Consider the following 26,137-nt stretch of genomic DNA (forward strand, 5'->3'; position numbering starts at 1 on the left):
CTTGAAGGGAGAAGAGAAGGACCCTCAGTGTGACTGTTCTTAGATGTATGGGTTGTTCCTATCCCATGGATACTGCAGAGATGGACCTGACGCAGTTTTTGAAGACAGATCGTTTAGTGGCGAAACCTTCCTTTTGTGCAAGTTTGTCTTCTTGGACCTGATAGATAAGGAGGTGGAAGAAGGTCTAAAGCTAGTTTACATCTTGCTTTACGGTCTGAAATATATTCAGTTTACACCCTCCTTAGAAGAAGACTGGGTTTTTTACAACTACTAAATAGGATGTTGGTCCAGGCAAAGTTCATACCAAATGTCATATCTGATAATTTAAAATCTGCAACAATGCCTTTGGCTGGGTCAGTGGCAGCCAGGAGACATCTTCATCGCAGGAACTGGAAAGTAGATCATTCTCAAAAAACGTGTCTTTTAATAATGCCTCACTCTGGCACTAAATTCTTCGGTGAAGAATTAGAGGAGTATTGTGTAAATTGTTTAAAAGTCAAAACATGCACCACCTTTTTGCCATTGCCAAAGGTCTTGGGAGGCAAGTAAGAAGAAGGTTGATCATCCCTGTAGAAGGAGATGAGACTTTTTTCACAATATGCTACGGTTTCAGCCAAAGCACTTAGCTTGATCCTCTCTAAGCAGTCGGAGAGTAAGCATCCACTTTAGGGTGACTTATAAATCCAATCCCCATCCTATGTGTAATTAGTGATGAATACAGCCCTGACAACAGAAACTCTACAAAGATTTGGGTTCCTCATCAAATGATAGAAGTCAGATCTCAGGCCAGCGACCACTTTGGAGTATATTGAAGCCAACTTTGATAGGACTCAGGTAGCGGTCCAGAAACTCTAAACTAGTGAATCTTCTGCAGAGGTTATTGTTGAGAGATGAGGCTAAAGTGATGGAGTGGCTACACATACAGGGTCATGTGGCAACCTTTAATAGTATTGTCACTTTCTTTGTTACTCTTCTCTCTTAAAGCTTTTTTACCTTATTTTAGGGAACCCTTGCAGTAATTTTCTTTTCTTAATTCCTTATGGGCTGTGACACTGGAGATCCTCCCCTGGGGCAGATTCCACTGGGACAATTGGTGACTCACCTTCTGCAGTATTGGATGCCTCTCAAAAAGCATCACAACTAGATGATCCATGTTGGACTTGGCCCTTTTGGCAGGTTCACCCCTAAACATTTTGCCTTTTAATGTGACCAGATGTTAGTTGTTTTTGGCTTCTGCGCACTTTAGCACTGTGTTGCAGTGTAAAGTTTGTGCGCACTCTAAGTGCATGTGGTAAGATTGGCCTGCCCTCCCATCAGAATGCATGGGGGATATATGTGTCCATGGTCATTCCTGGTGTGAGAGAAGTGCAGGGTGTGTTTGGTTTGTGCAAACTCGTGAGAATAAATGCTGCACAATGGTGTGCACAGATTTATTGTGACTGGTAGAGAAGTGTCACTTATAGAAGTTGATTCAGAAAAGGGGGTGGTGATGAACAGAGTGTCTGAATTAAGCAGACCACTCTTACCCAGTCCAAAGATCAGGGCTTGATCCATCACCGTTATTTAGCTCACTGCCCCATCCCAGCTCAGAACCTGCTAAAAGCTAAAAACGGTGTTGGATCTAGCCCTGATCTCTTGACTGGGTGAGAGTACTCTGCTTAATTCAGAGACTCTGTCCATCACCACCCCTTGTTGTAAATAATTTTGTCCACCCTAAGCGTGGAAGGGTATACTCAGATGTGAGTCCCTTGCTCATTGCACCATCAGGATTCAAGCAAGCCGGGCCGAAGACGGCTGAAATGCCAGAAACCGGTCCCCGGAAGCTTGTTTCCTTCCCAGTGTAAGAATTGGCTTTTGTAGTCTGGTCTGCCCTGTTCCCATGATGCACTGGGCCAGGGACAGACTAATTTGCATACAGCCAGGTTCTGAAACTGGGATGGTGCAATGAGCTAAAAAACGGTGTTGGATCTAGCCCTGATCTCTTGACTGGGTGAGAGTACTCTGCTTAATTCAGAGACTCTGTCCATCACCACCCCTTGTTGTAAATAATTTTGTCCACCCTAAGCGTGGAAGGGTATACTCAGATGTGAGTCCCTTGCTCATTGCACCATCAGGATTCAAGCAAGCCGGGCCGAAGACGGCTGAAATGCCAGAAACCGGTCCCCGGAAGCTTGTTTCCTTCCCAGTGTAAGAATTGGCTTTTGTAGTCTGGTCTGCCCTGTTCCCATGATGCACTGGGCCAGGGACAGACTAATTTGCATACAGCCAGGTTCTGAAACTGGGATGGTGCAATGAGCTAAAAAACGGTGTTGGATCTAGCCCTGATCTCTTGACTGGGTGAGAGTACTCTGCTTAATTCAGAGACTCTGTCCATCACCACCCCTTGTTGTAAATACTTATAGAAGTTGGCACTTCTGTGTGCTGTGTGTCTGCCTGCCTGGTGTGGAATGCATGTCTGGCTTGTGATTGACAGGGGCTGGATGGTGTGCTTGGCTCCAGGAGCCAGTGGGGAATAGGGAGATCTGCATGTAGATGGGAGGGAGGAGTTGCACCTGGGACCTGAATAGGGCTGTGCCTTCCCTCCACAACGCTGGCTCCACCCCTGTGGTGTGTCTGAGCTCTTAGCCCCCACCTGACAATGGAGAGAGGAGCTGAGCACAACAAAGTGTTCCAAAGCTCCCCCAAACCAGTTGCATCTGGTTTCCCCCCAGCCCTGTGCTGGGTGAACAAAGGAAATCTGGGTATAAGAGAAGTGGCTGTGACCCCATGAAAATGTTCTCTGTGTTCGTGACTTGAGGGGGGGGCTTCTGCTGCTGCTCGGCACCAGGAGGAACCACCACTGGGGACTGCCTCCCTGCTGGAGAGCCCTGTGAGCTGGCCTGCCTGGGCCCAGCCCTTTACCCCCCTCCCTTCCACAAGACTTTCTTTGGATTTTGCACCCAAGCGCCTGGGAAGCGCTCTAGCTTTATGTTCCTGAGGAGCGCTTGGTTTTCCATTTCTAAAGAAGTGCTTTATTGTCCAGAGGAGCGCTTGGTTGTGCATTGCTCACAAAGTGCTTTATTTGTCCTGAGGAGCAGCGCTTCTACATTCAACTGCTTCAAAAAAGGGGGTGGTGATGAACAGAGTGCCTGAATTAAGCAGACCACTCTTACCCAGTCCAAAGATCAGGGCTTGATCCATCACCGTTTTTTAGCTCACTGCACCATCCCAGCTCAGAACTTGGCTATATGCAAATTAGTCTGTTCCTGTCCCAGTGCATGATGGGAACAGGGCAAACCAAACTACCAAGCCAATTCTTGTACTGGGAAGGAAACAAGCTTCCGGGGACCGGTTTCTGCCATTTCAGGCGTCGTCGGCCCAGCTTGCTTGAATCCTGATGGTGCAATGAGCAAGGGACTCACATCTGAGTATACCCTTCCACATTCAACTGCAGCACGAAGCTGCGAGCCTTCGTGAAAGGGGAATCCCCGGCGTGGAGATTCCCCTCCAAGTTCCCTAATTTACAGTGCGGGAGCCCACCCCGCATTGCCTGCCGAATTGTGGAGAAGACCGGTGCCTGCCCAGCGTATGTGCTGTTCTTAATACCCCTAGCGGGAGCCCACCCCACCAAGGACCTTGTGCTGTGTTAAATACCCCTAGCGGGTGCCCACCCCGCCAGGGACTTTTTGTTGAAACAACAGGAGCCTACCCCATATTGCCTCCAATCTTGCTGAGGCCACTGCCGACCGGCCCGGGAGCCTCGGAGGCACTGTAAGGAATCCCCCGTGACGTCAGGAAGATGCCACACTGGGATTGGTACCTGCAGGAGGGGTCACCTAGAGAGCGAGACCCCACCTGCCTGTGGCCTGGATACGTAAGCAGGAAGCAGGAGGGAGCCTACCCCGCACTCCTGCATTTGCCCGTGGAGACCAGCCTGGAGAGCGGCAAGGAGGAGTCCCATAGCGGAGGGGATCCAAGGCACATTATCGGTGCCTGCCCCTCCGCATGCACAAAAGCCATGGTGTGCCCAGAACAGCCTGTTGACCTTTAAAGAGAGGCATCCCGGAGCGGGGCCTGTCGGGGCATGTTGTCGGTGCCCGGAGGAGGCCTGCTGAGTAAGAGAGCCCCACGGCAGGAGTCCCGGTGAGTGGGGCTCCGACCTGACATTGTTGGGGGCAGTTTTTCTTCAAAGGGGAGCCCCGGGAAGGAGAGGCTCCACAGCCCCTTCGTGATATTAGCTATTCTCCCCGCAGTTCGTTCGCTACACAGTGAAGTGCACCATGGGGGAAAACTAATATTTGGAAGTCCCGTAGTGGGACTTACATACTGTGGACTTTGGGGCTTCAGTGGCACAGTGGTGCCCGTGCTTATTTCTTCTGGGGCCATATTGTTGCTAAAGCCCCAGTGGGGGTTCAAGAGCATCGCAGTGCCAGCCCTATATTTCTGAAGAGGCAATTTTCCTTTAAAGTCCCAAACAGGGGCTCTGGGGCCCCCCTGGTGCCCAGGTTCCTTGTCCCAGTTGCCCAGCACTTAGTGGGCAGCTGCAACGTTTAGGTTGTGCCCCCTGCGCACTTTTGCTTTCGCTGCTTTGTGCAGCTAGCTCTGACTATTTGGACAAAGGGCCTTTGGTGCCCATGAAAGGCCAGTTGGCCTGGGGTCAGTACCTAATGTGATTCTTGCGCAAGGTGATTGTATACTGTGTTTATGATGGTAATTACAAGATGCCTAATGGGATGTATGCATGATGTATTTATGCACCCTGTTTTATACCTCTAACAGTGTTTCATGATTAGGAGGTTGTTTTGCATAGTATGGTTTATGCTTGTGAGTTTATGTCTCACTGCATGATTTATGCCTACTGTGATTAGTATTGCGTAATGTGTTCCTAACTTTTACCAGTGGGTCCTGGTTGTGCTCTACACTAAATATTTTGTGCTTCAGTTATTCTATGTTCTACATTTACTATTTTTACTAAGTGGTCCATGTGGCCCTGTCATGTGTATATAATCCCCTGTAGTTACTGCCCAGTGCCAGGTGGCACAGTGTATATGTGTAATTATGATCTAATGTGTTTATCGTAATACAAAGGCTATTTTTATATATAACCTTGTGTGGAGTTCTTTTTGTGGTGTGCCTAGTGTGTTGCTGCTGTGTGTATGTGTTGCACAAACGCTTTACACATTGCCTCAGAGATAGGCCTGACTGCTTGTGCCAAGCTACCAAGGGGGTGAGCAGGGGTTATCTTTGGCGTGTAGCTCCCAAGCCCTGACTAGAGTGGTGGTCTCTGCCTGCCTTTGGCGCAAGCCTTAGGCAACAAGAGATCCCATTTCTAACAATCCAAATCTCTTCATCCATATGAGAGTTTCTAGCCCGGAGGATGATTCTCCCTTGTTAGCCTGCGCTCACTCCCAGGGAGCTTGGCACAGAGCAGACAGACTTAACTTAGAAGCAATGTGTAAAGTAGTTATGCAACATTTCAAACAGTACATTTGTGAAAACACCGCACAAAAAGAATCCCAAACCAGGTTAGAACAATCAATATTATTAAAATTACCAAAACAACCAAAATCTAATCAGTAATAGTGGAGATATTACATTTTAAAGTTTATAGAGGAAAATAGCGCCAACAAGAACAAAGCAGTATTGGGGATGTATGATCGCAACGGACCGGGACAAAGTCAGGAGTTCGGGCCGCCCATGATAGAACAGAGACCAGCTACAGGGAACCAGTAAGGCCCGCTGAACAAAGTACCTTGAATCCTGGTTGTGAAGCATTACATGGATCCATGTGAAAGATGCGCCATGCACCCAAAGCGATACGTTGGTTCTGACATGCAGAAAAGCTGTGCTCTGAGATACTGTGGCATCATCATCGAGGATTCTGCCAATGGGGCTGGCAATGCAAAGTCCTGGTGTAGGGGATACTGCATGCAGATGGTGATGCGTAGGTTCCAAGGGGCGGCGATATGGAGTTAGTCGTCATCATCGAGAATGCCATCCATAAAGGGATGTGAGGAACTGGGCTAGAAATGCGCCATGCGCCTTCCTTTTGGCTATGCATTGGTTCAGAAAATAGCGGGGGCAATGCCTGCCTTTGTGACAGTTCCAATCCATGCAGCAGTGGCGTTGCGCTGGTTCTGCTTGAGGTTGTGCTGCTCTCCCCAGGAGATGTGTCGATTCTGCTCAGAGATTTGCCTTTCAGCAGAGAAGATGCATTGTTTTCCACTGGTTGGCACCTTAGTCTCACTTCCACTTACCACTTAACAAGGTATACTCAGAGATGACGAAGTCCCGGTGCAGGTGCAAGGTTGTTGGAAACCTGTAATGTACCTGAGGCTTCAGATCAGGAGGCTAGCCATCTAACCCTTGGAGTCACTCTGGGTTCAAGAGATGCAGGTCCAGTTCTTATCATCCAGGCAAGAGGACAACAGGCATCAGATCATGACAGTAAAGCAGGAGCCCAGCAGAGTGCAGTCCAGCAGAGTAGCAGTCCTTCCGCAGCACAGCAATGCTTCTTCCTGGGAGAGTATCCACAGGTCCAGAAGTGTTCTGAAGTGGTGGTGTCTAAGGTCCTTCTTTTATACCAAGCTGTGCTTTTGAAGTTGGGAGAACCTTCTAGAGGCATGACCTTGAAGTGCACAGAGGCCCTGCCATCGCTGCCCTGGCTCCCGACTAACCATAGGGTGTATGCAGCACCTTATGTGGAGACAGGACACAGCCCATTCATGTGGAACTGAGGTTGGGTCCAGCTCTCCCCTCCCATTCTGTCAGTGATGGCCTGTTAAGTCAAACTTAAGCTCTCATTGTGTGCGGCTGTCTAAGGGGAATACACAAAGCATAAGTGCCAACTACACTCAGTCAGGTGAAAAGAGGGAGGCTGCAAGAACCAAATGGCTAAGGCAAGAAAATGTAAATTTTTTTAAAGTGGCATTTTTAGAATTGTAATTTAAAATTCGACTTCACCATAGTTAGGATTCTAAATTGAACCAGTTATATATTCCTATTTGGAAAATACCTGCATAAAATGTAATAAGGGAATGCCAATGATATCCTACAGGAGATATAGGCCTTGCAGTAGTGAAAAGCAAATTTAAGACATTTTCACTACCAAGACATGTAAAACCTAAAAGTATATGTCTTGCTTTTTAAGTACATTGCACCATGCCCTCTGGGCTCTCCAGGGCTTAACCTAGAGGTGACATATGTATTAAAAGGAAACGCTTGGTTCTGACGAAATGTTTATTTTGCCAGGTTGAAACGGCAGTTTAGACTGCAAACATAGACTCTGCAATGGCAGGCCTGAGACATATTTGAAGGGCTACTGAAGTGAGTGGCACACTCAGTGTTGCAGGCCCACTAGTAGCAATTAATTTGCAGGCCCTGGACACATGTAGAGCCACTCTACTAGGGAATTATAAGTGCATTAAATATTTTGGTTTAGTATAACCCAATATTACCATGTTTAGAGGAGAAAGCACATGCACTTTAGCACTGGTTAGCATTGGTAAAGTGTTCAAAGGTCTAAGCCAACAAAAACAATTACATCAAAAAGGGTAGAAGGAAGGCAAAATGTCTGGGGAGGACCCTGCCGTGAGGGCCCTTTCCAGCACAGCCCCCCTCCAGACTAAAGCCAGGATAGATTAATCAATACCTTAATGGACACCCTAAGTAGGCGACAGAATATGGACAGTGACTCTCTACTGCAGGGACACTTGTCAGTTCTATGCCTCTCTGAACTCAGTTGGATCCCTCTGTCTATAATCTTCTGAGCCACTGAACTGACCCATGGGGAAGTCTTCATCTCATCTGTGGACCCCATCTAAACAGCACCAAACCTTAACATACTTACAAATGCATCCCAGTAGTCAGGGAGTACCACCATGGCGAACAAGGTGATATGGCCCATTTCTTCTCTTGGATCAGACTTCTGTCCCTCAGGAAAACTCTGTCCGCAAGGTCAATAACCAGTGGAGGCAACTGACATCTGTCAGTGTCAAGAGCCAGGCCCCAGGCCATCTAGGCTTCTCTGACCTCTGAGGTTTCTCAGAGTGGAGGGCAGTAGCCCCGGATGCTTGGCAATCCACTTGTACTCTCCTTCCCACCAGTTCATGGATGGTATCCTGAAACTAGTCCTTCACCTGAGAGTCTGTACCATTAAGTTGAACATGGGCCTGGTCAGCTAGTACGCATGGGGGGAACCACTACCCCCTTAAGGGAGACACACTCTGCCTGTGTCATGCAAGAGTCGGCCTGGCACAGGTCCCCAGCCCTCTGTACCTGTGACAGTGCATGGAGTTCCCTCACTCAAAAGTGGCCTCACAAAGCTCAGGCTTGGGGTGTTCTGTTCTCAGAGCTGGCAACCCCTAACCCACTGGTACTCCCACTGTGGACTGTTTCGACCTCCTGTCTCTCCATCTGGGCCTCTGTACTCTCCGCTGTGGAGTGCTACCCAAGAAAACAGAAATGTTAAGGTGCCTATTACAGCCTTTCCCAGCTTTCCTGACACTGCGGAGCTCCCATTAGTGAATGGCCTCCTGGTACAGACAAGGCCCCCCTGCTGGGCCCCCTTTGGAAACAACCCTGGAGCAAGAAATAGGGAGCCCTGGGTCTCTGCCCACCATAGCCTCCCTACCTGTTATTAGAAGGGAGCTCTTTTTTCAATTTCCCTCTCACCATATTGGGATCTGTCTAGATCACTTTGTAACTCCTTCTCACTCTGATAGGAGGAACTTTAGCTCTCTCCTTGGGATCACTCCCCAATGCCTTCCCAGACACTCTGGTACTCACCCAGAGATCTGCCTCCTTTGCAAGCTCCCTTGTGGTTAGCAAGCTTTACATAGCGCAGGAAAACAATGATAGAACATGTGTTCTCTGGCAATCAAATTGTAAGGCCCCTCACATGTATTTGCTCTGGCAATCAAATTGTAAAGCCCCTCACATGTGTTTGCCTTGCTATGCTTCACCAAACAATCCAGTGCCGTAAAAAAGTAACCCACAAAACCCCTCCAGGACTGGTGAGACATTTTCCAACTGTCTCTGAATTTCAACCTGTAGTCTTCTGAGATTAATCCATATAGACAAGGGTCTCCTTCATGGTGGGATACCTCAGCCTGTCCCCCTACTCTAGAACAAGTAGGGTTTTCCTACCTTCACTAGGCTTATGCCTCCAAAGCCCAGCACCCCAATCCTCCTCACGGATCCTGTGAACCTTTAGAGCTACCGCATATGGCTCAAACCACCTGTTAATGTCATACCCTTCCTTGAAGTCGGGCAGCAAGTCTCTGCATCGGTGTACTCTTCCTTCAGCACTGGACCTCTCGACAGATTTCGACACCGTCTCCAACCGCACTCTAGCCAAAAGAGTACACAACGCTGGTATCAACAACCAGGCCCTCAACTGCATCTGCTCCTTACTCACCAGCAGAACACAACGGGTTAGACTCCCACCATACCTCTCAAAACCAACAGATATCGGCTGCAGGGCTCCTCTCTCAGCCCCACCCTCTTCAGCGTCTAGATGGCCCACCTCGCAGCAATTGTCAGGAACCACGGCTCAACATAGTCTCCTACGCCAACAACACCCAGCTGATCGTCTCCCTCTCCAAAGAACCCACAGTCACCAAGAACAGCTTCCATGAAGGAATGAAAGCTTTTTCTGCCTGGATGAAGGACAGCTGCCTGAAGCTCAACTTGGACAAGACAGTTCTCATCCTGGGAGCCTCCCCCTCTGCTTCGAACGACTCCTGGTGGCCCTCTGTTCTCCCCCTTTTTGGGCACTAATATTTGTTATCATGCAAACATATGCTGTGTGCGCAAGTTTATATGCGTTGGTCTCTTGTGATTGAATGACAATGTACATTTCAGTTGATTTTATGTGTTCTTTATCTTGTCACTAAGCTATTTCTACTGTGCACTCTATAGTATCCTGGGACCCCTTCCCTTTGTACCGCTAGATACCCAGGTCCCAGTGACTCCTTTGGGTTTACCCTTTCTTTGTAACGTGAAGCTAATCTTGGACAAGACAGTACTCATCCTGGGAGCCTCCCCCTCTGCTTGGAACAACTCTTGGTCACCCTCTGTTCTAGGAAATCCCCCACCCCCATGAACCACTCACAAAACCTGGGCATCATTCTGGACTCTTCGCTCACAATAGACCACCAGATATACACAGTCTCCCCGGCCTGCTTCAACACACTACACCTGCTTCGAAAGACCTACAGATGGATCCCAACCAAATCCAGGAAGACAGTCCCCCATGCCCTCATCATCAGCAGCAGACTTGACCTCGGCAACATACTCTATGCCAGCGTCACCCATAAACTCCTCAGAAGACTCCAGAATGTACAGAACGCTGCAGCAACATCAGCCGCCACAACCACATCACTCAACACCTTTGTGACCTCCACTGGCTCCCTGTCGACCGAAGAATATTCTTCAAACTCCTCACCCTTGTATACAAGACCCTTCAAAACGCTGGACCTGCACACCTAAATCACCTCACATTTAACAAACCCAACAGACACCTCTGATCCACCGATCCTTACCTGGCTACCGTTCCACGAATCTGCAAGACCTGAACCGGAGGAATGCACTTCTCCTACCTCTCCTCCAAGACATGGAACATCCTGCCCATCTATCTCAGGAAATCACCCTCGCTGACACAATTCAGACTGGACCTCAAGACCTGGCTCTTTGGATGAACTCAGCACTTAGTCTGTGTCGCTGCGCCTCCCCCCCACAGCACCTTGGGACCCTCAGGGGTGAGAATCCATACTTTACAAACCCTGATTGCTTGATTGATTTCATGAACCAACAAGATACTTCTATTTTCCAACTACCACGGCATCAGCCTTTCTTTGTACTGCATTCATGGCACATTTTTCCTTGCCTAAGGCCCCTCACAGCCTTCCTCTCCTCCATTAGGACTTTGTCAGCCTCAGCTCTTCTCTGCAGCCAATTGGGCCTGCTGTACTCCCGGGGCCCTCTCAGCCTGTCTGTCCTTCAACTACTCAGGAGACAGTGTATGGGAGGAGATACTGCTTCCTGCTTGGCTCTAGCAGAGGACTCCCTCTCTGTGTGTCCCCGCTCTCCTCAGGGGACTTTGCCAAGTAATTTTTCTCCTCCTCCATCTCATCCTTCCCAGGGTCATTGCCCTCCCTGGGCCCTGATTATGAGGTCAGGAATAACCAGGACTCTACATTCTCTAGTCCAAGAGCTGCAAAGTAGTCCTCCTCAGCCTCTTTCTCAGGGGCATCACCATCTTGGTCTTCTGTTGAAGCCCTTAACCAGTGTGCTTACTCATGAGCATACAGGGCTCCCGGAAGGTCCCACTTTGTGGACCCTTTCTTCATGATCAGCCCCCTTTCGTTGCAGAAATCCTTCAGCTCCCTTATATTGTAGAAAGATAGGTACGTGAGAAACAGGGTTATTCCCATTCTGGCAAGTTATCACTGGTGCAAAAACAAAAAGAGTACCAAGTGTATGAAGGTGAAGTAAGGGTCAAATTTGGAAAAAATAACAAATTGATAGATACAGGAGAATTAAAAAACGTATAATGATCTTACATGTGCACACCAACTTACTGTATGATACTGCACAAACACATGTCCTATCCACACCGCTGATCAAGCAGCAACTCCATTCCTAGTCAGGGTAAGGCAGAAGCAAATTCAAACTTTGTCTGTGCTTACCCTCTGGTAGCTTGGCACGGAGCAGTCAGGCTTAACTTAGAGGCAATGTGCAAAGTATTTGTGCAACTCTTCAAACAGTAAAATAGTGAAAACACCACATAAAAAAATCCCCAACAAGGTTAGAAAAATAGATATTAATTTAATGAATAAGACAAGACCAAAACAACAAAATTCAATCAGAAAACTGGAGATATTGAATTTTAAAATTTGTAGAGGAAAATAGCTCTGAAAATGCAACGTGCCATTTGGAATATCTAGTCACGGTGAACCGGGACAAAGTTGCAAGTTCAGGATGACCATAATAAAGTACAGGTTGGCTACAGGGACCCAGTTAACAAAATACTTTAAATCCTGGTTTGTGGAGTGTTGCATAGATCTGCTTCAAAGATGCACCACACAGGTGAACCGATGCGTTGGTTCTGGGATGCGAAGAGTCTGCGGTGCGAGGTCCAGTGGTGTCATCGTTGAGGAGCCTGTCAACGAGTCTGATGATGTGAAGTCATGGCATCGGGGATGTGGCACGCAGCTGGCAATACATTGGTTCCAAGGAGCTGCAAGGCTGTGATGGGGAGTCAATCTTTGAGGCTGCCATAGACAAGAGATGCGAGGACCTTGGCTGGAGATGCAACAGGCCGTCGGCAATGCATCAGTTCTGAAGAATGTGAAAAAATCTTTTGTCTTCGCTAAGGGTCAAATCCTTGCAGCAGTGGAGGTTTGCCACTTTTACTCAAGGATAAGGAAGCGCATCAATTCTGCCCACGGATGTGCCGCTCAACTGAGCAGATGCATTGGTTCTACATGTAAATACCATAGCCCCACTTCCAAGGGTCAAGGACTGGGTTTGCATCCTTTGGCAGGGTAGACTCACAGATGGCAAAATCCAGGTGCAGGCGCAAGGTTGTTGGGAGTCAGTTATGTCCCTGAGGCTTCGAATCAGGAGGTTAGCCAACTAGCCCTTGCAGTTACTCTGCATTTTGGGTTGAAGAAAAGCAGGTCCAGTCCTTCTCAACCAGGAAAAAGGGAAGCAGGCATCTGAATAGCACATTAAGGCAGGAGTTCAGCAGAATGCAGTCCAACCGAGTGGCAGTCATTCCGAGAGCAGAGCAGTCTTTCCTGACAGATTGGCCACAGGTCCACAAGTGAAAAGAAGTGGTGGTGTGTGAGGTCCTTCTTTTATACCCTGTTGTGCCTTTGAAGTGGGGAGAAGCTTCTAGAGGCATGTCTTTGAAGGGCACGATGTACTGATACCCTGCCCTGGTTCCTGACTAACTAAAGGGTGTATGCAGCCATTTAAGTGGGCAAAAGACACGCAGATGATGGATGGAATGCAGAGCAAATCAAACATTCACCCAAAGTCAAAAGATCTGGGTTAAAACCATTGTACCTTTGCTCACCATGCCATTCCAGTTCAGACCCAGCCATATGCAAATCAGTCTTGACCCTGTGCCTCATGGGTACAGTCCAGACCAAACTGCCAAGTCAGGTCCTTCCTGGACCAGAAACGGGCATCCTGGGACCGGTTTCGGGCATCAACCCTCATCAGCCATGCCAGCTTGAATCCAATGGCACAGTGAGCCCCGGAACAACGTCTGGGCATACCCGGGGCAATTAGGGCGAGAAAGCAAAATACACACAGATTATGGACAGAATGCAGAGCGAATCAAACATTCAGCCCAAGTCTATAAATAAGTGTTAAAATCCATTGTTCTTTTGCTCACCATGCCATCCCAGGTTAGACCCAGCCATATTCAAATCAGTCTTGACTCTGTGCCTCATGGGAACAGTACAGACCAAACTGCCAAGCCAGGTCCTCCCAGGACTGGAAATCTGCATCCTGGAACCAGTTTTGGGCATCACCCCTCATCAGCCAGGCTAGCTTGAATCCAGTGGCACACTTAGCCGAGGACCCACTTCTGTACATACCCAACGCACTGCGTGTGAGAAAGCAAAAGAGACCAGATGATGGACTGAATGCAGAACAAATGAAACATTCACCAACAGTCAATAGATTTGGAATAAAACCATTGTTCCTTTGCTCGCCATGCCACCCCAGTTGAGACCCAGCCATACAAATCAGTCTTAAACCTGTGACCCAAGGGAACAGTCCGGACTGAACGGCCAAGCCAGGTACTCCCTGGACCAGAAACAAGCAACCTGGGACTGGTTTCAGGGAATCACCCCTCATCAGCAAAGCCTGCTTGAACCTGTGGCACCGGAAGCACGGCACCTACGTCTGGGAGTACCCAGCATACTTAGGGCGAGAAAACAAAAGACACACAGATGAGTGACGGAATGCAGAACAAATCAAACATTCACCCCCAGTAAATAGATCTGGATTAAAACCATTGTTCCTTTGCTCACCATGCCACCCCAGTTTAGACCCAGCCATATGCAAATCAGTCTTTACCCTGTGTCTCATGGGAACAGTCCAGATCCTTTAAGTGGGGATAGAACACAGCCTATTCAGGTGTAAGTGAGGCTGGTTCCAGCTCCTTTCTCCCATCCTGTCAGTGATGGCACATTCAGTCACACCTAAGCTACCATTGTGTGTGGCTGTCTAGGAGCAATACATAAAGCCCAACGGCCAACTGCACAGTGTCGGATGATCAGAGACATGTTGGAGGCACCAAATGGCTAAAGCAAGAAAATGCCAACTTTCTAAAACTTGGATCATAGTTAGGATTTTAAATGAGGAATCTGGCAACAGCAAACTTGAACCAGTTATATCTTCTCATTTGGAAATTAAAAGTATTGAAGGTAATAATGCAATCCCAATGTTATCCTTTGGGAGACATATGCCTTGGAGTAGTGAAACCATATTTAAGAGATGTTCACAACCAGGACATGTAAAACTTAAAAGTACAATGACTGGCTTTTTAAATGCAGTGCACCCTGCCCTCTGGGCTGTCCAAGGCCTACCCTAGGGATGACATATGTATTGAAATGGAAGGTTTGGGACTGTCAAAGTTTTTTTTGTGAAGTCGAAATGGCAGTTTAAACTGCCCACACAGGCTCTGCAATGACAGACCTGAGACATGTTTGAAGTACTACTTAAGTGGGTGGCAGAGCAAAGACTTGGGGCCTGAGGGATCAATGTCCATTTACAAGTTGGGAATGAAGACTAAAGGCTGCATTTAAGATTTGGGTACAACTCAAAGGGAAAATGGGTATACCAAGATAAAATAATGACAGTCCTCTTTGGCTCTCGCCAATTTTCCCAACCGTATTTCACTCCAAGAACTGCTTTGTGTGGGAGCAAGCAGGAAGGGTAGGGTTAGGGGATCTATTTAATAGGGGCAAAATGTATTTGCACAGTGAACTGTAGTAGAAGAAACGTTTTTTTAAGTATCTGAAAATTCGGAACCTTGAATCAAAAATATATAAGAATCAACTATCAAGAACGCAGGTACCACTCGTTGATTTGATGGGTAGTTTAGGTGGAGGCAGGACCAGGCAAATGTATAAATGTTTTATTGATTTGATGCCAGATGATCGAGAAAATCAAGCAGAATAAAGGGCCAGGAGATTTGCGGTTAGAAGTATTAATTTTCAGAAATCAGTGGAGGCGGGCCAGGAGGTTTTATTATCAGCAGAATTGGAGAACCAACACTATAAAACTATATTTAATCTTTATTATTCACCTGCCAAGATGTTTATTTGGGGTGAGAGGCCTGACACTAGCTGCCGCCGATGTGGAGTGAACTAAGTGGACTTTGCACACGTTTGCAACTTGTGCAATTGCGGACACATTTACTTTATACAGTTAGTGTTCCGACCAGTTAGGAGTATCGAAGTAATGAAGAATACTGGCTAGTACTCTGAGCAATAATTTCTCATAACGATGTCTCATGTTAGCTACACCGCAGTGACCTTTACAGGCATTTACTGCAATAAGCCTGAAAGATTTATATTCAGTATTGCTCAATTTTACACCTGATCAGTGCGAAAGCCACACGATTCAGGTGAGTTCAGAAGGAGACTTCTTGTGATAAAAGCCAGTACACTATGCAATATGTTGAAAACCATCCATGGGTCTTTGGCAGATGGAAGCGGGTGTGTGAATTATTTTCGGAGACTTTTTTTTTTTTTAATTGGTTGCAGCTACAAATTGCTGCTTTGTCCTTCCACTTCTAAAACACACTTTTGCGAACATTTGTTTTATTTTTATTTACCACTCCAAGATGGGTGCCCGTCATCTTGGAGTGGTAAAGGAAAAAGCAACATGGCTGCAACATCATACCATTTGTGTGTGTGTGGGTGATGATGGGTTCATGTGTATGTGTACTGTCATGGCTTCACGAGGCTTATACAGATTTCTATATTTTTGCCTATGAGAAACAGCCTCTGTGAAAAGCATTTGTGAAGTCAAAAGGTAAGTCCTATAGGCTTTCCAGCTGCTTGTTTTAACTGATGCAACTGATGCCAATAGTTTTCATGGAAATGAACTATGCAGCACAACTATATACAGTCCCTTAGCCCTTTTCTCTCACCATTTCCTTATGGAATATTCCCTTAAGAATGGTCTGAACTAAACATTGGCAGTTTTGCAGGCTCTACGGCACTGGATTGCGAGGTAGGATCCTGGTGGTAACTCAGACACTCATCACCATTAAATAGGCTAGGGCTGGGTGTGTTAGCATTTTTATCAATCGCAAACAATTCTCAGACTGCTTTGCGACTGCACAAATGTATTTTTTTATGTATGAATGTAATTTGTTTGATCAATCTCAAAAATAGTAAAGCATAATTAATATTTAAAGAATCACAATGTTTCTAAATGGATACAGCTAATAGTTTTTTTTTCATGTACTAAATGCAACTCCTAATTGGTAAGTGCAAATATTTGGAAAATTGCAAATGGTTGGAAACTAAGCATTTTTCATTCACAAACTACCATTAGGCGGGAGAAGGTGGTAATCCGTATAAAAAGGAGGGGATCAACTATTGTTTTCATTCCCCATGGCCGCTATGTATGATATGGAAAAGAGGATGAAAGTGTTTGCTTCACACCAGAGGGGAAAAGCCAGACAGAATAGAATTTTAGAGTAACTTTTTTTCAACAGACTAAGGAGGACATTTATGACCTATATCGGTTGATCAGTAATGTCATTTTTTACCTTTTTGCTAGATTAGAACCAGTGTCTAGAGACACCCACCTGAGTGAGTCTGTACTCACACTTGTGCAAGTTCTCTTCTGCCTTCACCGTCTGGCACTAGCCAGTTATCAGGGTGTAGTAGCCCTAGCAGTAGTGGTTTCACAGAGCTCTCTTTCTAGGTTTTTGTTTTTCGTTTTCTAGATGCAATGTTACTTAACATACACAAATACATTGCACATCGAAGCAAGTTAGATTTGTTGAGATTTTAAAAGTTTCCACAGGTGATAAGCTATGTTGATAGTACACCTCTTTTAATATGCTCACCAGTGCAACAGAATATTTCGCAGGAATCACAACAGCCAGAATTCCATAAACATCACGGTTGTATCCAAAATGGACTTGTTGGTTACTCTCTTTAATTACTGATCTTGTAGCCAAAGTTCCAGGTCTTCACATGAACGTATTTAAAAGAACTTAATTTAAAATATTTTCAATATTTGTTAGTAACTCTATTTGTCTTTTAAGTAACAGCACATATGCCCTTGGGGGTATGACTCTATTCCTCAATGCCTTAACATCTATGTTGCTCATAGACATACAACGTTTTACTTCTGAATTCCGGATTCAATTGTCTGCATAAGAGTGATTTTGCCCTTAGTATCCCCCAGCTTGTAAATTGTTTAAACCTGTGATATGCTGTGCAGCATGGATCAGTGACTAAATATTGAGGGACAGAATATCGACTGTCCAGAATATCGATTCAAAAATATCGAGGGACAGAATATAGAATCCCTATCTACAAACAGGTAAGTACTTAAATATCGAGAACAAAATATCGATATTTAAAATATAGTTAACTAACATATTGAATATTTAAAATGTATTAACAATAATGTGAAAGTAAGTAAATAATAAACATAATTAAATAAAACATAGTTAAAATAATGTACAAAAGCTTAAAATGTAAAAATAATACATGTAATGTAAAAAAATGTTTTTAACATATATATTTACTTAATAATATTATAAAATATTTATTATTCTTCAATATAAAAATATTTAACACATTGTTAAAAATATATTTACATATATAAATAAACCTATTAAATATACAAATAAATAATATATTAATTTAAATAATTAAATTAATACTTTTTATGGTAATTAATAATTTAGACTACATTAAATATAACAACATTAACAACATTGCATAGCTAAGGGAATACAATTAGTTTTCACACTCCAAAAAAGTGCAAAAGTAGTGATTTTGTTTGATAGTGGGTGGGTACAAATTGCTATTCCCACTCCAGTGAGTGGAATATTATGGAAAGTGTTGGATAGTGGGAGGGTAAAAATTACGATTCCCTCTCCAGTGAGTGCAACAGTAAGGAAACCGTTGGATAGCGAAGGGGTAAAAATGACTATTCCGATTCCAGTGAGTGCAAACGTAGGGAAAGTGTTGGATAGCGGGTGGGTAAAAATTTCTGTTCCCACTCCAGCGAGTGTAAAAGTAGGGAAAGTGTTGGATAGTGGGAGGGTAAAAATTCCTATTCCCACTCCAGTGAGTGCAACAGTAGGGAAAGAGTTGGATAGCGTAGGTGTAAAAATTACTATTCCCACTCCAGTGAGTGCAACAGTAGGGAAAGTGTTAGATAGCGTAGAGGAATAATTTAGTAGACCCAGTCATACAATTTAATTAAAATGAATGTAAAAAAAATATTTAAATTTAATTTACCTCCCTCTATTTTCCACTATAAACGCCACCTCCAAAAAGCCAGGATATTAATACATTAACATAATTAATTAAAATTTAATGAATTAGCTAATCACAATTAACAAAAATATAAATACAATTATATATAAAATATTTAACAAATTGAACAGTATGAAATATTATATAAATATTAATAAAAATGTATTTTCAAATATTTTAATAAACACCATACTCCCCTATAAACACTCAACACACACCTCCAATAAATAACATAATTAACCTATTAATACATTCCTTATTGATAATTAATATTTAATCAATTACCAATTATTACAAATTTACACAACTTGCATATGTATCAATTAATTAAAACATTTTATTAATAACTTTTTTTATAATAAATTAATCAACTTAATTAGCAATATTGATTATTAACCATGAAATTATTAATTAATACATTCTTTAAAAAAAAAGAAATTACTTCCCACCCTATTTCCCTATAAACCCACAACTAGCTACAGAACTAATATACGCAAAACATTTATTACCAACATTACTTATTAACCATAAAATTATTAATTAATTAATTAATTATATATATTTTTTAAATGTATTTAATTATTTCCCATCCTATTCCCCTATAAACCCACAACCCGCTAAGGAACTAATATATGCAAAAAATAATTATCATACAATTACTTATCTTAAGAAGATTCTATATTATAACATACTATATAATGATATTCGATATAATGACATTTGATATTACTTACCTATATGTCGATATTATTTCGAACTATATTATGTCCATTCTATATTCTGTCCTCTCGACATTTTTGATTCGATATTATGTTCTCTCGATATTTATTATTATATATTTTGGGTGTTTACCGCGCAGCATAGCTAAAACAAAAAGACCGTCCACTATAGTCTGATGGTGAGGAGTAGGGTTGTGCAAAATTTGCATGATTTGCTTTCATGTAATTCTGCTAAAAGTCAGGAAAAATGTACAAAATGACTCATGATTCAGTTAAATGCAAGCCTGTTTTTTCTCACTATATATTACTGTGATGCATCCTTGCATCCATTTTTGGTGTAGGATGTATTTATACAAAGGACCTTTTGTTTTGTGTAAATGTTTACCACAAATGGTACATTTTGCAGTTAATTTTTACCACAAATGTTGTATAATTACGTGAAGTGGCACAGTGGAGTAATTTGGGGAATTTCTCATAAGAAACATACATCGAAATTCCAGGAATTACGTGAAATATATGGCATACTTCCAATTTCAACCAGGCATACACCATTAGGTAGCCCCAGGCTCTCCCCTAGGTGTCCACAGGGTGGAGTGTCATGTAATTTTAAGCATGGTCCTTAAAAAAAGATGATTTTTACAACCTTGGGATAGAGAGAGAAATTGTACATTTCACTTCTCCCATTGTAGTGAAGTGCCTCTCAAAATCCTCTTTAGTGCAATAAGCATTGTGCAGTGATGATCTACACAAATTATGCATATTCAGGACCCTCGAAGTCTCCCCTAGGTGTTCCAGGGGTATGGGTCATGTAACTGTAAGCAAGGCCCTCATAAAAGATGTTTTTTGTGTCCTGGTGATGGAGAAACTGCACATTTCATTGTCCCCATGGTAGATGCCCAGGCACATAGGATAACATTGCATTAGTTAATTAATGCATACATATTGCTAGGAATAGGGAGAAATATCATTCAAAGTCTTAGGAGAATGGTATTGATAAATCCAACAATATGCCATTGCTGAATTTTGCCTACATTGTACAGAAAATAAGTTAAATGTCTTTTTCTTGTCTGTAAGCCAAAATTCAGCCTTACTGTAGACTGCCCTGATCGTTTAGAGTTATCAGGTTTAGCCAGGCTGCTTTGATGAAGTGATAAGTGGCTCACTAGGGGAGAGGCTATCTGTTGGAGAGGACTCTGCTACACAGCAATGCCAGAGCAGGGCATTGAGGGGTCATAAATTATGAGGCTTTAAAGCAGGAACAGGACAGGCAGGGAATGCCCGGTCTGCTTTCCCCCATCCCCTCTGACCCATTCAGATAGCAGACTTACGGAAGGAATCTGTAGAAGTTAGGGGGAGGAGAGCTATGGAAGTGAGCAACACTAAAGGGTGGTTTAGCTAATCCTCTGTTGAGATTTCTGCCATCATGAATTTTGGAGGAATTGTGCTTTCTGCAACAAGAATATGCCAAACTTTGGTGGAAGTTGTCACACTCTGGGTTGTAGGCTAACAACTCTTCGGACAGGAGTGCTCGCCTGCTTGACCCCAGAGAATGCTGAATAAATGTGTGAGAGGTGCAGAGCCTCTCAGATCGGCAGCTTGAAACTAAGAAAAGTATAAGGGAAAGTTGATTTGCACCAGCAAGCCCTACATTCTGATTGACTGTGCCTGCTGCACAATCTGGAACTGCAGCTCTGTGGAGGTAGCTTGCTTCAAAAGGATTAATGAGTGGACTCCCTGCAAGCTACAGGTGAGCTTTGTTCATCTGTAGCTTACAGGGAGTCCACTCATCAAGTGTTCCTGCCTGGAGTGCATCCAGTGGACTGTTAAGGGGTTTGGTCAGGTGCATTGTGGGAATTGTGGTCCCAAACTTTAAGCTTCAAGACCCTTTTACTGTGTTTTGGATAATGTGGACCCTCAAGAGGAACTTCAGGAAGAAGTTCCAGAAGTTTGGAGCAGTTTGGAGCAACTTTGTAAAAAAACCTCCAGAAGATGACTGACTCGACCGGAAGAGCAAAGCTGGCTTCCTTCAACTGCCACCCAGCCTCGACTGCTGGTTTGTCCTACAGAAATGCTCCAGAGCGCAGACTTCCAGGATTTGATCGGCCCTTGGGGAAACTGAAGCCGGTGAAACCTCTTCAAATCCAGCATGGTGTGGAGCAATGAGGGGGTCGGAAGAAAAAGCTCCTAAAAACGTTTCTAAGTGTGAAGGTAAAATGTTTGTGTAAAACTTAGTGTGTCCGGAAGGACCTCCATTGCGGATGGCCTGAAACTTTGACCAGAAGGCCCAGAGGTGTGCTATAGGCTTTTAAGCACTAGAAAGTGGTAATGTTGTAAAAAATCATATCTCTGGGTCCGTACATTAGATTTTTGTCATTTTGGTGTCATTTTAAAGATAAAGAATATGTCCTTTTTTTATATATTGGTGTTGTATTTTTATTGTGTGTTGTGTCCTAGTTATTTGCTGAATTGGGGTGTTTACACGCTTTAAATACTTTTTACCTAATTTAAGCTTATCTGCTCTCAGTCAAACTACTAAGGGTTGAGCATGGGAATTATTTATTGAGGCCTATACTGAGCCCAAGACCATGTTAGTGGGTTTATTGCCAGTAGTAGATGATATTTACCACAACTAATACGCCACTTTCCAACAGTGTGTATATTTCATGTTCATTTATTTTAAAACCTCTGAAAGATTTTTCTGAATATTTAACTATTTGTTCCATGTTTATTCACAAGAACTATGATGAACCATCAGTAGATGGCAACTGTACATTTCATCCGTCAACAAATATTTTTTGAACAAAACATACCAGAAAATTCCCAAAATAAATATTTCTATTCAAATGGTTTAATGTTTTCGGCCTGCCTGGATGACTCTGACAGCTCTCCTTCTGTTTAGTTACATGACTCCTAGTATGCCTTGGGCATCATTTATGGCATTGTGGCGTAGGGCAGCACAGCAAGCACCTTGCTGCTCTTCCCTACACCAAAGTGAATTGGCAGGAATGCACTATACTTAAGAAATACAGTGCATTCCTGTCCTTTCTGCTTGCACTGGTGCCGTTTTGGCAGCCTAGAACCAATGTAGGCACCCTTGCACCATGGTGCAAGGCAGGGTACCTCTGTTGCATGCAGGTTTGTTTTTGTGCAGGAAGGAGTACCGTCCTGCACAAAAAACAATATTACGAGGCATTTGCCTCTTTCTATGTGTACTACAGAATGCCTGCATGAAAAGAGGAAAAAGCGAGGAGAAATACATATATTGCATTTTGTTACACTTCATCTCGGGAGGCATACAGATTTGATGCTTCCCTAGGTTTACATCACTTTGTAAATCTGGGTCAGCGTCAAATTCCATCTGTGTTGCATGGGAAAGTCCACCGAAATGTCCATGGAATGCCTCCTGGTTGCAGAGTAAGGCGACGCAGCGATATGCGCTGCGTCGCCTTACTCATGATTTTTGAGGCCACCACTCAAAGCCATGCAGGGTAGCTTTGCGTGGCTTCATAAATCTTTAAAAGATCCCTGCGACACGCATGTACCACTTTACATGGTGCAAAAGTGATGCAGGGCTCTGACAAATAAGTCCCCTTGTGTGTGAATGCTCTGATATAGATAAACAGTCAAGGGTAGAAACCTCCTTTCATTCCTGACCAAGGACTGAATGATCACTTGAATGACTGATCATTCGAATTTTGGAATTCTACTTTGAATTAATTCCAGGAATTACCTGACCCAATCCGTTCACACATCCTTGCTCCAGAAGGCATCTCCTACCAAATTTAAATGCTTCTTCTACGAAGAACCACTGCAGCAGTTGCCAATTTGTCAACATTTTTTCTGTAACTTTGCATGCACATAACTACATTACAGTATATTATTTTTTATTAATTCTTTCGTCGTGGATTGCACCTCATAAAGAGGATATGGCATCTATCACTTTATCAGTGCTATTGGTGACAGATTTAAAAGCTTTATCCACCCTATTACCAATGTGCTTCATAGCATCCAGCTGCTGTGTTTGGTTCTATAGCATTGAATGCTCCAGTCAATAATTTCTGCAAGAGTGTGTGACTTTGAATTCAACTTCTGCGGGACTTGAATTCAAGGTCTCATATTGCCCACCTTAGCCTTCTAAGCAGCCCTATGTAATTGAAAACTTTCAAGTTGAGTAATGGGCAATGATATAACAGAAGGACGTCTATGATGTAATGTTTGATCATACTGTATAATATGCGTTAGTATTGTGGATTCTCTTGGTAAAGTACATATCTTCAGGTATTGTACACTTCCCCAGTGGGTATTAATTCAAATTCTAAGGCTATGTTAAGCCTATTGTGATTTCATAGTGCTCCAGTGGCATCACACTCCCAACTTGGGATATACATCTACCCAAATTTTGACTCCTAAACCATTTCCCAAATATGAGGCTTTTCTCAATGAGATCTTCCTTCCCCTCGCGAAAGCCTATACATTAAATTCTGCATTAGTATATTACCATTAAGAACCTTTACCATCAAATGGTCTGAAGCCTCTCTTTCTTCTCCAGAGTGCAAATTGTGTATGCATAAATCTGAGGACATTTACCATTTTTTATTCTTCTGCCCTTTTTACATCAGGCCTTGGTGCAAATGGATAAGCCCTTTGTGCCCCTATTTGGGTCTCAGTAGATTTCTTCTTGCCCACAGGATTTATATTTCTGGTGCTTCTAGGATCATAGGGCCTAATTATGACTACAGCAAATTGTCTTATCCATGGTGATGATGGGGGCACTGCCGCACTGGTGGTTCGACCACTCTATTACAAGTTGGGTGGTCAGACTGCCATGGGACCACTGTAACCACCTGGTATCACAGATTCCTGGCCGCCATGTTGCTGCGGTTTTGAGCCCACAATATACTTGGCTGTGCCACTGCAGCTCTGCCAAGCATATTGTGAATTTTCTCTCCACCGCAGTTTTAATGGCGGTGAGCCAACCATGAAAACTTTGGCCTTATGCCAATGAGCTTTGCCATTAACAGCAGTAAAGACAAAATTGAGTGAGTCTATACTCACCATAGCCTTGCAACAAAAGCCTATTTTTGGTAAAGCTTGACAAATGGTGTAATCCTATCATGTGGTGATTTGATCCAGGCCCCACCCAGTGTACTTAGGGCGCCGCATTTTAAGAAAAATGATGGCTTATTAGAGGCCTTACGGCTGCCCCCACATTAGCCTAATATAATTTCATACTTCTGCTGTGATATTTTCCTTCCTGGGGCATGTTAGGAGGAAATGCAGATTATTTAGGCACCTCCTAGGGGCTTTTGAAGCAGATTTAAAGATCGGTGGCATGACCCTTTGATGTGCCTGCATGCCAAAACTTTTCCCTTCTATTTCATTTGTTTTGTACTGGCTTGCCATGTGGGTTTTCCTTGCAAGTGCATTAGCTTCCTATTGGCATCCCTGCACACAGACTGGCTTGTTCCCATAATAAGAGATTGCTTCCCGCCAACCCCTGCACTTCGCTCCTGCAGTTTCAGGCAGATAAGCCTGATGTCTCTTCTGTGCCCACCTGGCAGGATGCAGTGAGTGGAGCGATGAGTGTGGTGGTCCTCAGCTGCATGGAGTCTCGAATTCTCACACAGCTATCCAGGTTAGACCTGTAGACAAACCAGGTATGGAAGACGATGTTGCAGTCAACATCCTGAACTTCCAGAAGGTGTTGGGAGTGGTGATAGTCAGCACAACAGTGCTGTTGGTGAGCATGGGGTCAAGACTACCCACAGCACATGGACTTACTGGAATGGACAGAAGAATCCCATTTAGGATCATATTGCTGAAGGGGCCCATGACCCCCTCTGAATTTGTTGTGAGAACTCTCAATGCCATACAGTTTCTTTTTGTGAGAATTAAGGCCCACAGGTAAAATACAATTAGTCCTATTGCTGTTTGTTCTTGGTGCCATGCTCACACCACTAGGAGTGCCTTTTTTGGGTCTCTTGGATTCTAAAGTGCTGTTTTCACTAGGGAATAATTTGATGTCTTCTTGCAGACTCTAACTCAACTTTTTCTTTCTCCTCTACTATCAGATAGCCACAGTGGTCTGGATCTGGACTTCTGTCCAGCTCTAATAGTGCCCTGGCCTAGGATCATCTTTGAAGCAGCACCCCAATGTCTTCAAAGCAAATCACTCTCTGTGTTTGTACTCCCAAAGCACTTAAGGCCTTCAGCCACTCCAAGGGAGCATGCGTGTCCATCAGGAACCTGCAGCATAGCTTCCTAGGGCACTCACAACAAGAACAGTCCACAACCATCCGGGGTCCTTCCTTCAATGTTCCCAGCAATTCAATACCTGTGCAAAAGAGAGAGCTGGAAGCCAGTGCCCCTGGCTCTGGAAATATAGTCCACTATAGTATAAGGATACAAGCCGAGAGTGGGTCCCTCCATACTGGAACCTGGCTCAATCATGCTATAGGACTTTTGCCTTTGCTGGAGCGGGAATCAATTTAAATAAAAATGGTTAGCATCTCTGTCTCATACCAACAGGATCCCCGCTCTTGGTGTGGATATTACTTCTGTAGGACAGACGTTTGCCATTGTTTATGAGAAGATTAGGAGCTATGCATCACAATATGATAATCACAGTACTTTTTCTAAGTTCAGTCAATAATGACCTGAGAGTTTTGATTCATTTTAAGGGATTTATTTATATTGAAAGGTTTATTAAGTTCTTTTTTAATTCTTGTTATTCGATTAGTCAAATGCATCAGTAAAATTGCAGAATTGATAAAATGTGGTTAGAGGAAATCATAAGAAAATAATGCATTCAGCACATTCCATAAAGGAAAGAGTCCCTGCTCTAATGAATGAGGCACAAATGGTGCTAGCAGAAACCCATAAAGTGTTCATGTTCGAGAA

The sequence above is a fragment of the Lissotriton helveticus genome, chromosome 7, assembly GCF_964261635.1.
Source record: "Lissotriton helveticus chromosome 7, aLisHel1.1, whole genome shotgun sequence".
Classification (NCBI taxonomy): domain Eukaryota; kingdom Metazoa; phylum Chordata; class Amphibia; order Caudata; family Salamandridae; genus Lissotriton; species Lissotriton helveticus.